Below are 12,323 nucleotides of genomic sequence, written 5' to 3' on the forward strand. Positions count from 1 at the left end.
AAACTCAATTCTGTGAAAAAAAAATTATTTTGAGATAAAGTGTAATTGCAATTATCTTTTTAATGTTTTTATCCCATGGTGGAAACAAGCTTGTATGATGCCTAGTGTTTTAAAGTCTGTTCCAATTTTAAACGTCATTTAAAGTATTCCAGCTTTAATAACATGTGATTGTTGCTATGCGATATTATTCAGTAATTAGAATAATTTTGGAAATTATCTCAAACTGACCCAAAAAAGTGGTCCCTTTGTTACATCTCGAATCTTTTTCTATGTAACAATTTAAAAGGTTAGCAAGTGTGCGATGCCTATAGTGTTTTAAAATCTGTTCCGATTTTAAAAGCTGTGTATTCCAGCCTTAATAACGTGCGATCATTACTATGCAATAGGCCTACCGTCCAGTAACTAGAATAGTTTTGGAAACGGATCTCGAAATGATCCAAAAAAGCAGTTCTTGTCATCACGGAGTCCCTTTGTTACATCATACGCCTCCAATCCCAACTCTTTCCGAGTCTAAACCTGACCTTGGCGTAGATTTCCAACCTTTCAGGGTAAATTCCCGACCTTTTGGTAACATTTCTGGAACTCACTGTACGACAGGCCATGCGTTCAGCCCAGGATGTTACCCGACACTGTCTTTCTCTCAAAATTAATCTTGAGGAAAGCTAGAGGGAAAAAAAGTGGAATTTCCTGAACACAGATCCCAGAGACTTTCCCGCAGCAGTGAGCACTAATACCTCCATCAGCAGCAACCTTATCGCTGGCATCTTGACAACAAGAGGCCAAAAAAACAAGCACCATTTCCCCAACACCAACCTTTTAAAGAGGAAAAATTCTATTTATGTCCTGCCAGCTCACTACTGATTTACAGTGCAATTAGGTTTGCATTTCTCCCCAAATACTGGCCTCGGTGATCCAGGGAATCCCCACCATTGAGCGCCTTTCACCACGACACGCTCGTCTGATCGGCAGATCACGCGGGGCAGTTATGATGACCTTGCTATTGTGCATTACCTAAACCCTCCACTTGCAGGACTTTTTTTTGTTTTGTTTTGAAGGAGAGGAACCTTTAAATATGCAGCAGGAAACAAAAGGTTCACTGTGAGGTAAGATTTTCCCTTATGGAGAATCCTTACATGTACATGGGAAGGAGACACATCAATCCTTACATTAAGCCATGCAATTAATGTAATCCAAGATGAAGCCGTTTTTTCCATGTCTCCTCTTTCACAATAAGAGACCCTCCCCTCGCACATTCTCAATGGCCTTTGAGGAGGTATAAAAGCCTTGACGGCTGCAGTTCAAGTGCAATACTACATTGTGTACTGTACACCGCCGGACCCTGTCTCTGACCTCCAGCCATGCTGACCAGGTAAATCTCAACATCTTTAATAATGCAAACGCATCCAGATCAGTTATTATATTTTCACAGCTTTTGTTTCCATTTTAATACTACTATAACACAATGTGTAGGATAATTGTTTATGTATGTCAACTCTGGAAAGACACGAAGCTTAAATTCTCTAAAATGATACCACCAAATTTAATTATATAATTATTAATATTTATATAATTATAAATAATATTATATTTGAATATTTAAACTCATAATTGCCTAAAAGCGTAACTGAATTTTATATTTAATTAATTAAAAAAAAAACATCTTAGAGCTGTTTTTAATCATTACATTTGATTTAATATTACTATATAGTAATATTATTCATATTGTTTTTTTTTATTTAAAAAAAAGCATAAATCCAGAGTCACGATATTCTGTCAGTGGTTTTTAACGCTGTCATCTGTGATCACTGCATTCTTTTGACTTCACTTGCATGAATGCATTACACTCTTTAAATCAAACTCTTTCACTACAAATATGATTGATGCAAAACAGCTCCTTACCTGCTTGCTTATAAGGCAAATTTATTGTGTCAGGAAATGATTTGATTGTTTATTTTGTCACAGGAACATTCTCATCCTCTGCTCATTGGCGCTGGTATTGGTTAAAGCGGACCTTGAAGCAGGTAAATATTTTTATCCTGTAATATAAGAGAGTTAAAAAGAAGTCACAAATAATATCTAAAATATAACTTTATCATTATAGAGAATAATTACTTCAATTCAGAGTTGGGAATATCTTTAAATCCTCATCAATTGTGTGGTGTGTGTGTGTGTGTGTGTGTGTGTGTGTACCTGTTTTTCTATTCTGGTGGGGACTTAAACCTGAATACATACAGACTCATGGGGACTCGTGTCACGGTGGGGACCTAAATTATATCTGACTTCTGTGATAAATGTGACTAAGACATGAATTATTTAAAAACTAAAACATGCAATTGACTGAACATTTCCTGTTTGCTTCCTTTCGTTGCTGAAGGAGGGTCCCAAGCCATGTTTGCTACAGGTAAATCTCAAATCAATAACATTAAAACATGTTGCAGAATGCGAATCAACCTTCAACTAAGAATCCCTCCAATAATCCACAGATCCGGATTCAACCTCAGATGAAGCTCCAACTGGTGAGTTTTCACACACTTTCTCTGTTTTGGAGTCACAGTCTGTAGTATGTCAGCCGGATGGACTCTCACTGCAGTGTTTTGTGTTTTCATTGACAGAAAGCATGAACCTGGTCTCACCCGACCTGCCCAATGGTGAGTGATCACTGCTTCACATAGTAGGAGAGGGGCTGATGAAAGATGGATTCTTATGAACTTCGCACATGGAAGGATTTGATTTGTGCAGCAGACCGGCTGACGTTCCTGATAAACAAGAGAGAATGACTGTTAGTAGAAACAATGTGTGATGGGTTAAGGCACGTTTGACAAGTTGCCCTTAGGGATAAACTGAAGATTTCAACCCATTGCCTAATAGAGCTTTTGATGCTTGACTCACAGAATGATACAAGAACATCAGAGCTGTTTTCATGATAAACTTCTTATTCTATGGTTCTTTAGGAACCCATCTGTGCTTAAAGAACCCAGAAACCAAAACACTGACCACCAGATGAATCTATAATGAAACACCAAGATCTTGTTTAATATCCAAATATAACAAGTCATATAACGAGCAAGCTGCTGGATTTTCGAAGGCAATTCAAGTTAGACTTTACAAGTCTGCCATCTAGTGGAGTCTAAACCCACATACACATTTAAAATATGACCTTTTTTCTATTCTGATGTACCCAGAGAAAATATGATTGCTCTGAGAGTTCAGTTTGCTCTCTGTTTAATCTCAGTACTGTCTAAGAGAAATACTTAGATATTAAAGAGATCTCATTTGTGATTTATCTTTCTTATGACTACAGATGAGCTTCTGTATTACAACGGAGCAACTTCAGGTATAAGAAAGAATTCTGTACATTTAAAAAAAATAATAATAATAATAAAAAAGTATTGATTCACCACATCTTTGACTAAGCATTTAAACAATGAAAAATAATTATGAGCCTTATTTTAATGTCAAATTGTCTAATGCAGATGCAAGCAGCACCAGTGCTGAGGCAGGAAATAGTGGTGAGTATCAAATCTATTCATAGAAAATATAAAAGGTATTTATATCTCATATCATAGCTCAATAATTTAGTCTAAATCATAGAAAACAGTTCAAAAATTGATGTTTCATTTCTTTTCAGCACCTCAAGTAAATGACGTGGCCAAAACTGGTAATTTTTTTATTATATGACGTTTGATCAAAACGTTCCCTGAAATATAATTGCTGCAAGAACGTCCAAAATGTCCAGGTCACATTTTTAAAACGACATTTTTTAATTTAAATTAAATTCATTGTATTCTAATTTTATATCGAATAAAGAATCGATATCGAAAAAGAATTTATATCGAAAATACGTTTTCATAAAGAAAACGAGGCATTTTTTGGGGGAAAATTGAGATTGCATGACATTAATAAAACTTAAGCACATTTTCTTCAAAAATTATCATTAGTGCAACCAATCAATGGGGGAAAAATATTATTTAAAGGTAAAAGTACTTATGATGATTTAAATTATATATAATTTCAATTTTAAACTGTTGTACTGATATTAATTTGATTATATATATATATATATATATATAATTGTACAAAATGTTGTACAAAATTGAATTTCTGATGATTTAAACACACACACACACACATATATATATATATATGTATAAATTATATATTATATTGTCCACAGAGGAGAATTTTCATTACTGTTTTGCACATATTTATTTATTTACTTATTACTTATATTGTTCTTTTTTAATCTTAAAGGTCCTAAGACCCATTTTAATGCAATGTTTTTTTAATAAATGCATGAGATTATTATAACTTACTTTTATCATTTTTTGTATAAATTACATCAAAAATATAAACTTTAACATGAGATTCATTTTTATGTGTTTTCACGCATGTTTTTAATCTTTTAGATGCAGCTAAATCCAGCATGGAAGAGCCTGATGGTAAATTTCACATCATAAACACACACATGCAACCACTGAATATAATCTTGTGAATTAAAAGTCTAAAGTTTCTGTCTCACCTGTTTCTCTCTCTGTTCAGAAGATGAAGCTCCAGACTCAGAGGAGGCGGCGGCGGCGGCAGCTGTGAAACCCACCCCGGTCCCAGTCCAGCGTGCAACCAAATCCCACAATGCATCAGCACGCAAGCGGAGCAAGCCCATCTCTGCCTCAAAAAAGAGATCAAGAAACCTCCGTCCCTGAGACGTGAACTGTGAAGAGAGAAACAGGGCAAAGCTGCAATGACAAGGCAGTAATAGAAGAAGGAGAAAAACAAATGATATAGATGGTGTTTTCAGTGGCATTTTTTGTTTTTGTTCGTTTTTGAGAATCTTGAACTAGACTTTATCCTCTGTGATGTACTGATCCGTTGTGCGTTTGACTGTGTGTTTGTGTTGGGGTGAATGCTTATGACCTGTTAAAGGTCTGTTAATGTGAGCTACACGAAGTGCTTGCCAAATATTCTTCCAAACTTTACCCAGAGGCAAGGCTGACGTGGACACTTTATAGGGTTGATTTCATTTTAGATCAGACTAGGAATTACATTTATTGATATAAGCTGAAAATGTATAGACGGTTCACTTTTTTTGCTTGATCAATTACAGAATAAATTTGAATCTAAAAATCTCAGACTTGATGACGAAACTGGTGCTGGCAACCTGCTGACGTTGTGCTCAGATGTGCCATGACTTTAGCGACTAGCAAACACAAAAGCCTTCGCTCTCCTCACAATGTCAGTGTTTGAATCAAAAGTGTTTCTCTCTTTGTTTTCAGAAACTTTTTTTTATACACAAAGTATTTAACATTATTGAATTTACAAATATTACAATCAATAACATGTTATTCTGAAACATTTCTTTCTTTTTATTGTACCCCTAAATAAAGCTCTAAGCAATGAATATGCTAAATAGAAACCATGTGTTTCTGTCATTATGCTATTGCTTTGGTTAACTCACACACACACACACACTCACACACACACACACACACATATATATATATACATATACATATATATATATATATATATATATGAATGAATAATAAATAAATGCTTAATAAATAAAAGATTGTGTAAACAACAAAATAAATCAAAAAGTAATCATTTTGTATTAATTACAAATATCATGAAAAATAAATGAATGACATAATATAGGAAAATAATAAATAAATTCAACCAAAATTTAAGAATTTAAAAAATATATACATAACATATATACATTTAAATTGCATTGTTAATTATAATTTACTTTTAATTAACCTACAAAAACTGTAACAAATCAGAGTAAATGCATAAAGGTATCCATAAAAATAATTCTCTACATTAAATAACTAAAATTAATATTATAAAAAAATAACAAGAAAAGAAGTAAATGAATGGATCCGTTAAAAATATATATTTTTTTATAATTAAAATTAGTAGTATAAAAATGGAAATATATATGGAAATGATAAATATGGAAAAAAATTCATAAATTCAACCAATTTTTAAAGAGTTGGATAAAACATGGATAATCACATTAAAATTACATTATATTAATTAGTTTACTTAATTTACCTAATAAAAATAATAACATCAAAGTAAATGCATAAATGCATCCATAAAAAATAATTATCGACATTAAATAACTAAAATTAATATTATAAAAAGAAAAAGAAGTAAATGAATGGACAAAAATAACTTTTTTTTAGCAATTCAGATGAATTATTTTTAGAGGGTAGGTGGAGGAAAAAACTATATGTTGCGTTAAAGATCCTTTTATCAAAATTCCTTCATAATGATTTCTATTTGCTAAGAATTATGCATTTATAATATGCTTTACGCAGCGTCGTGGCCTGAAATCAACTCAAGTAGCTCAGTGAAAGCTGTAAAGGGACGATCAAGAGCTTTCCTGTAAGTGTCTATAGGTTCCCTCTCAAACTCTATACCTTCCGCTGTATGAATCCACTCTCTCTGCGGGACTCTTAAAGGTCGGGCCGTTCTCTCCCGCTAAAGCTGATACCTGTGTGGGCTTCTGGGCTTCTCCCGTGACGTCCACAGCGCCACACAGCTCTGTTCTCACATCTATACACAACCTTTCGCCTGTAAAAGGTCAAAAGGTTGTGACTGTGAGGGTTTTTGTAATCTCACCCGTCACGGCAACAGGATTTACCTTCTAGAATATCAACACAAGTGCTCACGTACACAGCACTGAAGACAGATTCCTAAATTCTTCCAGGTTCTGAAAACTCTTGTGATTCCCATACAAATCATTCAGTGTAGAGCTGCAGACAAAAAGGGTCAAAAACTAAACAATGAAAGCCATGCAGGCTTGGAATGACACAGGTGACTAAATGATGACAGATATTTTATTTTCAGGTGAACTATCCCTTTAACTTCTATTCTCCAATGTCAGGTGTGTACTTTGACTCAGTCATGGTTATGATTATTATTAATTATTTTATTTGATTACTATTTGATAATTTTTTCAATTATTTAAAATAATTAGAAAAGTATTATTTGTATAATTAAGGTTATTTATATTTGTGCATTGTTGTGTTTACTGAGTTTCATTTAAATGTTGTTATTTCATGTATTAAACATTATTATTTGTAGCTATATTGAATCCTAATGAGATCCTACTGAATAAACTGACATTTTACAGGATTTATTATTACTTGATTCTTAGAGTCCTATTAAATTCACATAACATTGATATTGTGTAAAACATTATTCTAAAACTAGAATAATGTCTTGTTAAAGGACACTTACCAAAGTAAACTTGCTAAAGGAGTTTTAAAATCCGGAAAGATTTCATTTAAATTCTTTTTTTTTTTTAGTTTTAAAATTTACACAATTTTATTTATGCATGCATGTAATACAAATGAAATAATAATAATTATTATTATTATTATTATTATTATTTGAATAAAAGTGTACTGTGTACTTTGACTCAGTCATGGTTATGATTATTATTAATTATTTTATTTGATTACTATTTGATAATTTTTTCAATTATTTAAAATAATTAGAAAAGTATTATTTGTATAATTAAGGTTATTTATATTTGTGCATTGTTGTGTTTACTGAGTTTCATTTAAATGTTGTTATTTCATGTATTAAACATTATTATTTGTAGCTATATTTTATTTTTTCTTTGTTAATTTATATACAATTATTGATAATAAAATAATTAAAATGTATTAATAAAATAATTACATTTCATTTATTAAATATTGTTATTATATATATATATATATATATATATATGGATTTGTGGCAATATTTTGTTCTTTGCTTATTCTTTGTTAATTTCATTTATTAAAAATGAAAGAATAAAAAACACAAAATGTATATAACCTATAGTTAAACTATTATTTAAAAATTAAAATGAACTAAAGTCATCCGTTTCATTCTATGATCATTTATATACTATTATACTTTTTGTTAATATATAAAATATAATATTTGTTAATAGATCGTATTTTTTATATTTAGTTTTCACTTTAATTTTAGTTCAATGTTTTTACTGTTTTATTTTTATTAGCTTTTTTTAATGTCTATATAATTATTAGTTTTAATCTATTTAGTTTTGGTTATTTTAGTACTTCAAGCTAAACTGAATGAAAATAAAAAATATATATTGCCTTGTAACTAGCTGAAATAAAAGTTGACTTTTTTCAGTTAATGTTCTTTAGTTTTAATAATAATAATAACAGCACTCACTGTGTAGCCACATTTAATCAACCAATCTGTTATTTCTAATCAAACTTTAAATGATCCACTTTCAAAAGCTTGTTTCAAGTGCAGCTATTAGTTACTATCACAAAAACATCACTTGAACTCAATGAACATGAAAAACAAGCTGTTAAGTGTTTTAGAGGGGACATTATCTCAGACGTGCAGGAGGTTCATTTGGTGGCTGCTAACAAAGGCCTTCTGTTCAGCAGCGCCGTGAATCCAGGTCTCCTCTGGTATCAGCTTCTGAGCTTTACTGGAACCACGAGCCGACTGGTACGAGCTATGAAAATACTTCAGCCTCTCTTTAGATGACTGCCTTGAAATAGTGAGGAAGGTGTCACACTTGCGAAGTTCTTCATTTGGATGGAGAGCACGTTCACTACAGACTGCATCAGGTCAGATCGGTTCTCAAACTCACTGCTGCCTCCTGATGGTTATATGAGGTACTACAGCAAACAAAAACGGAAAAAAACACAATGTAAAAATTGTTTTTTAATTACATTTAAATTACTCAAATAAAGTAGGTGTTCTGACAAATTACAAATATCAAAACCCTATTTATTTTTTATTTAAACTATTTTTTTTAATCGTTCTATTTATTTCTTTTTAATTTCTTTGTATTTTAAATACCACAGGAAAATACATGATTCCTAATTTGGAACAAATCCTATTCCGATTCGTTAATGGGAAAAACAAGATCAGGAACAGAAGTGTCAGGCAGGCACAGTCAGAGATGGTCACAATAGGCTCGTTTGAGTTTTACAGGACCCTGTGAGTGTGTTTAACAGGTCACAGGGTCATTTGCTTAGACGTGCTGATCTCATTCAATCACTGGTCATGAGATCTTAACGAGATGGAGAGAGAGCGCACATGGAGACGAGGACGAATGCAGGTCAATGATAGGAAAATCATGTTTAAATAAATACAATTATAGAATAAAATTGTTACATTATTTAATGCTTTTATCGAAATTACAAGGGACAATCCACTGGAAGCAGCCTGAGTTAAAGTGCCTTGATCAAGGACATAATGGTGCAGAACTCCTCAGGTTTGAACCTACAACCTTTCAATGACCTGCCCAGATCAACAGAGAGGCCACAGCACCTGCATCACTAATACATCAACAGGATGGATGGATGGATGAAAGAGGGAAAGGAAGGAAGGGAAAAAGAATGAAGGGAGAAAGTATGGGCAGCAGATGAGGGAAGGATGGAAGAATAGAAGGAATAAATTAAAAAGTGAAGGGCAAAAAAAAGACATGGAGAGTGAAAGGAAAGATAAATGAAAAAGAATGAAGGAAACAAGGAAAGAACACGGAAGGAAGAAAAAAAGCAGGGAAGGAAAATGAAAGGTGGAAAAAAATGAAAGGAGGAAGAAGGGAGGGAAAAGAAATGAAGAAAGAACTATTAAGAAAGGAAGGGAAGGAGGACAGAAGACAGAGGGAAGAAAAAAATTAAGGGAATAGGGAAGGAAGGGAGGAAGGGATGAAGGAAAAAGAAAGAAAGAAAGAAAGAAAGAAGTAAAACAGAAGGAAGAAAAAAATAAGAAAGGAAAGAAAGGGGAAGGAAGAAAAATGAAGGGAGAAAGAAAGAATGGAGTGGAAACAGAAAGAAGAAAAATTAAGAAAGGAAGTACGAAAAATGAAGGGAGGAGGAAAGGAAGAGGGAGGAATGAAGGAAAATGGAAAGAAGAAATGAAGGAAGGAATTAAAAAAGAAGGAAGAAAAGAAGGAAATGGAAGGAAGAAAAATGAAGGGAGGATGGAAGGAAGGGAGGAAGAAAAATAAAATAGGAAGGAAGGAAAATGTAAGAGAAAAATGAAGGAAGGAAGAAGGGAGGGAAAACAGAAGAAAAAAATAAAGGAAAGAAGAAAGGAAAACAGAAGGAACTTAAAAAGAAGGAACGAAGCAAGGAAGGACTAAAAAATGAGGAAGGAAAAAGGAACAAAGGAAGGAGGTCTTCAAGGCTATATATAGAATTACTTGCCCACATCTCATAGTTAACACTGACACATATTACTATACCAACTATTTTTAATGAAAAAATGAAAAGAAAAGAAAAAGTCAAGAAATGACACACATGTGACTTGACTCCCACTACATTTCATTTAAGGCTGTTTCGGGGGAATGTCATCTCGAGATCTGCTGGATTATCAGTGTGATGAAGTTTCCCATGATACTTAGGGGCTTTTTGTTGATTCCATGGGTAAAAGTGCTCAAGTTAACACTTCAAATGGGTGGTTTGTTACAAAAACACAAGTTTCCCAATTTAGCAAGTACTGATGTCATAACTACCCGTCTGAAAGCTGTACCGCTCTCACACTTTCTGAAGAGCCACAGCTTATCTCAGAACAGCAGCAGCAGGGAAACCCCCACGATCCTTTAGAAAGGCCACAGGAACCTACAGAGGAACATTTAGCACCTGTGCAATTCACTCATTTCCTCAACAAAACCCCATTTACATCCAGTACTAAAACTGAACTGATTATCCCCATCGTTTACATATAAAAACATACCTAAAGCTGCTTTGATGCGTCAATGGCTTGTTGAATGTGAATGGATGTGTGAAGAAAAAAACGAACGATTAACGTTTTAACGGGAATATGTGCTTTACTGCTCAACAAGGATGTTTTTTAAGCTCAATAAATTTCTCAATGGAGGAACAAAGAGGCTTTGTGCGCAGAACAGCGGCTCTCGGCACAGTAGCCATCGTGAAGAAACTCAAGCTTTTCCAGGCCAAACCGAGAAACACAGCCACAAGTTTACTGTCTGTCGTCTTTTTCTCAGGTTATTTCTGTTTCCAAAACCACATTAAGCCCATTTACATTTAATTCAAGACTATTCGCCTCAATCTAACGTGGAAAAATAAATTAATGGTTAAAGTAGAAACAAACAAGTAAATAAATGTATATATATATATACATATATACTGTATGTGTGTGTGTGTGTGTGTGTGTGTAAAGAAATATAAAATGCCACAAAAATACAGAATAAGCAATAAAAAAATTAAAATAAAATAAATAAATAAATAAAAATAAACTGCATCATAAATAAAATATTAATAATTTTAATTAAGATTATCTTATAGACTATGTAAGCAAATAAATATACACTGCATGATAAATAAAAAATTGTTTATTAATAAATTTTATTAAGATGACCTTACAGACTATGTAAATAAATACACAAACTGCATAGTAAATAAAAAACTGCTTATTAATAATTTAAATTAAGATTACCTTGCAGACTATGTAAGCAAGCAAGCAAGAAAATAAAAACAAATAAATAAATAAATAATATATGTAATGTAAATTAAGATTACATTAGACTATATAAAAAAATAAATAAATATATCACTAAATAATAATAATAAAATTGCACAATAAATGCATTTTTAATCATTTAAGATTACCTTACAGACTATGTAAGCTAGCAAATAAATAAAACAAACAAAAATGCTTAATACACAAATAGCACAAATCACTAAATAAACAAATATATCACTAAACAAACAAATAATGCACAAATATTGAAAAAAACAAAAAAAACAATCAACCAAAGAAAAACACAAGTCACATGGCTATGATTGTGTGTTGTTTATAAGTTTTGTAACTTGCTAAACGTTTTCACTAAAGTAGTAACCAAGATGGGCCCTACACTGGCAACTTCACAACAGCCTATCCTACCCTAAACATCTCTGATGTAAAACCAGCAATGGTTGTTCAAACACAAAGAGATCCAAATGTAATCTGATGCACCTCTTTTCCACTGTTTACCCAACAGAACAGACCTTTCTATGCCATATATAATAAATAAAGACACAAAAACCATGAGCATGTCCTGCCCAGCAACCCTTTCCCAGAAGAACACCTCAGATCAACTAAATCAAACGTCTGGAGAGAATCACAAAGGAGCAGCGGGACCCGTTGAGACAGAGACACAGAAGCTACTCTATTTACAAAGACTGTCTGAAAACACAAACAATAGCAGGACGGCCTGACTTCATAACCCTCTTCTAATGAGAGGAACTTTGGAGGTTCTCATGTAACGCCTCTGTCTTTAGCTCAACCCCCTCAGAGGGTATAAAAGATCTGAGAGCAGCTCCACT

The sequence above is a fragment of the Sinocyclocheilus rhinocerous genome, unplaced genomic scaffold, assembly GCF_001515625.1.
Source record: "Sinocyclocheilus rhinocerous isolate Xijiao unplaced genomic scaffold, SAMN03320098_v1.1 scaffold1682, whole genome shotgun sequence".
Lineage (NCBI taxonomy): Eukaryota > Metazoa > Chordata > Actinopteri > Cypriniformes > Cyprinidae > Sinocyclocheilus > Sinocyclocheilus rhinocerous.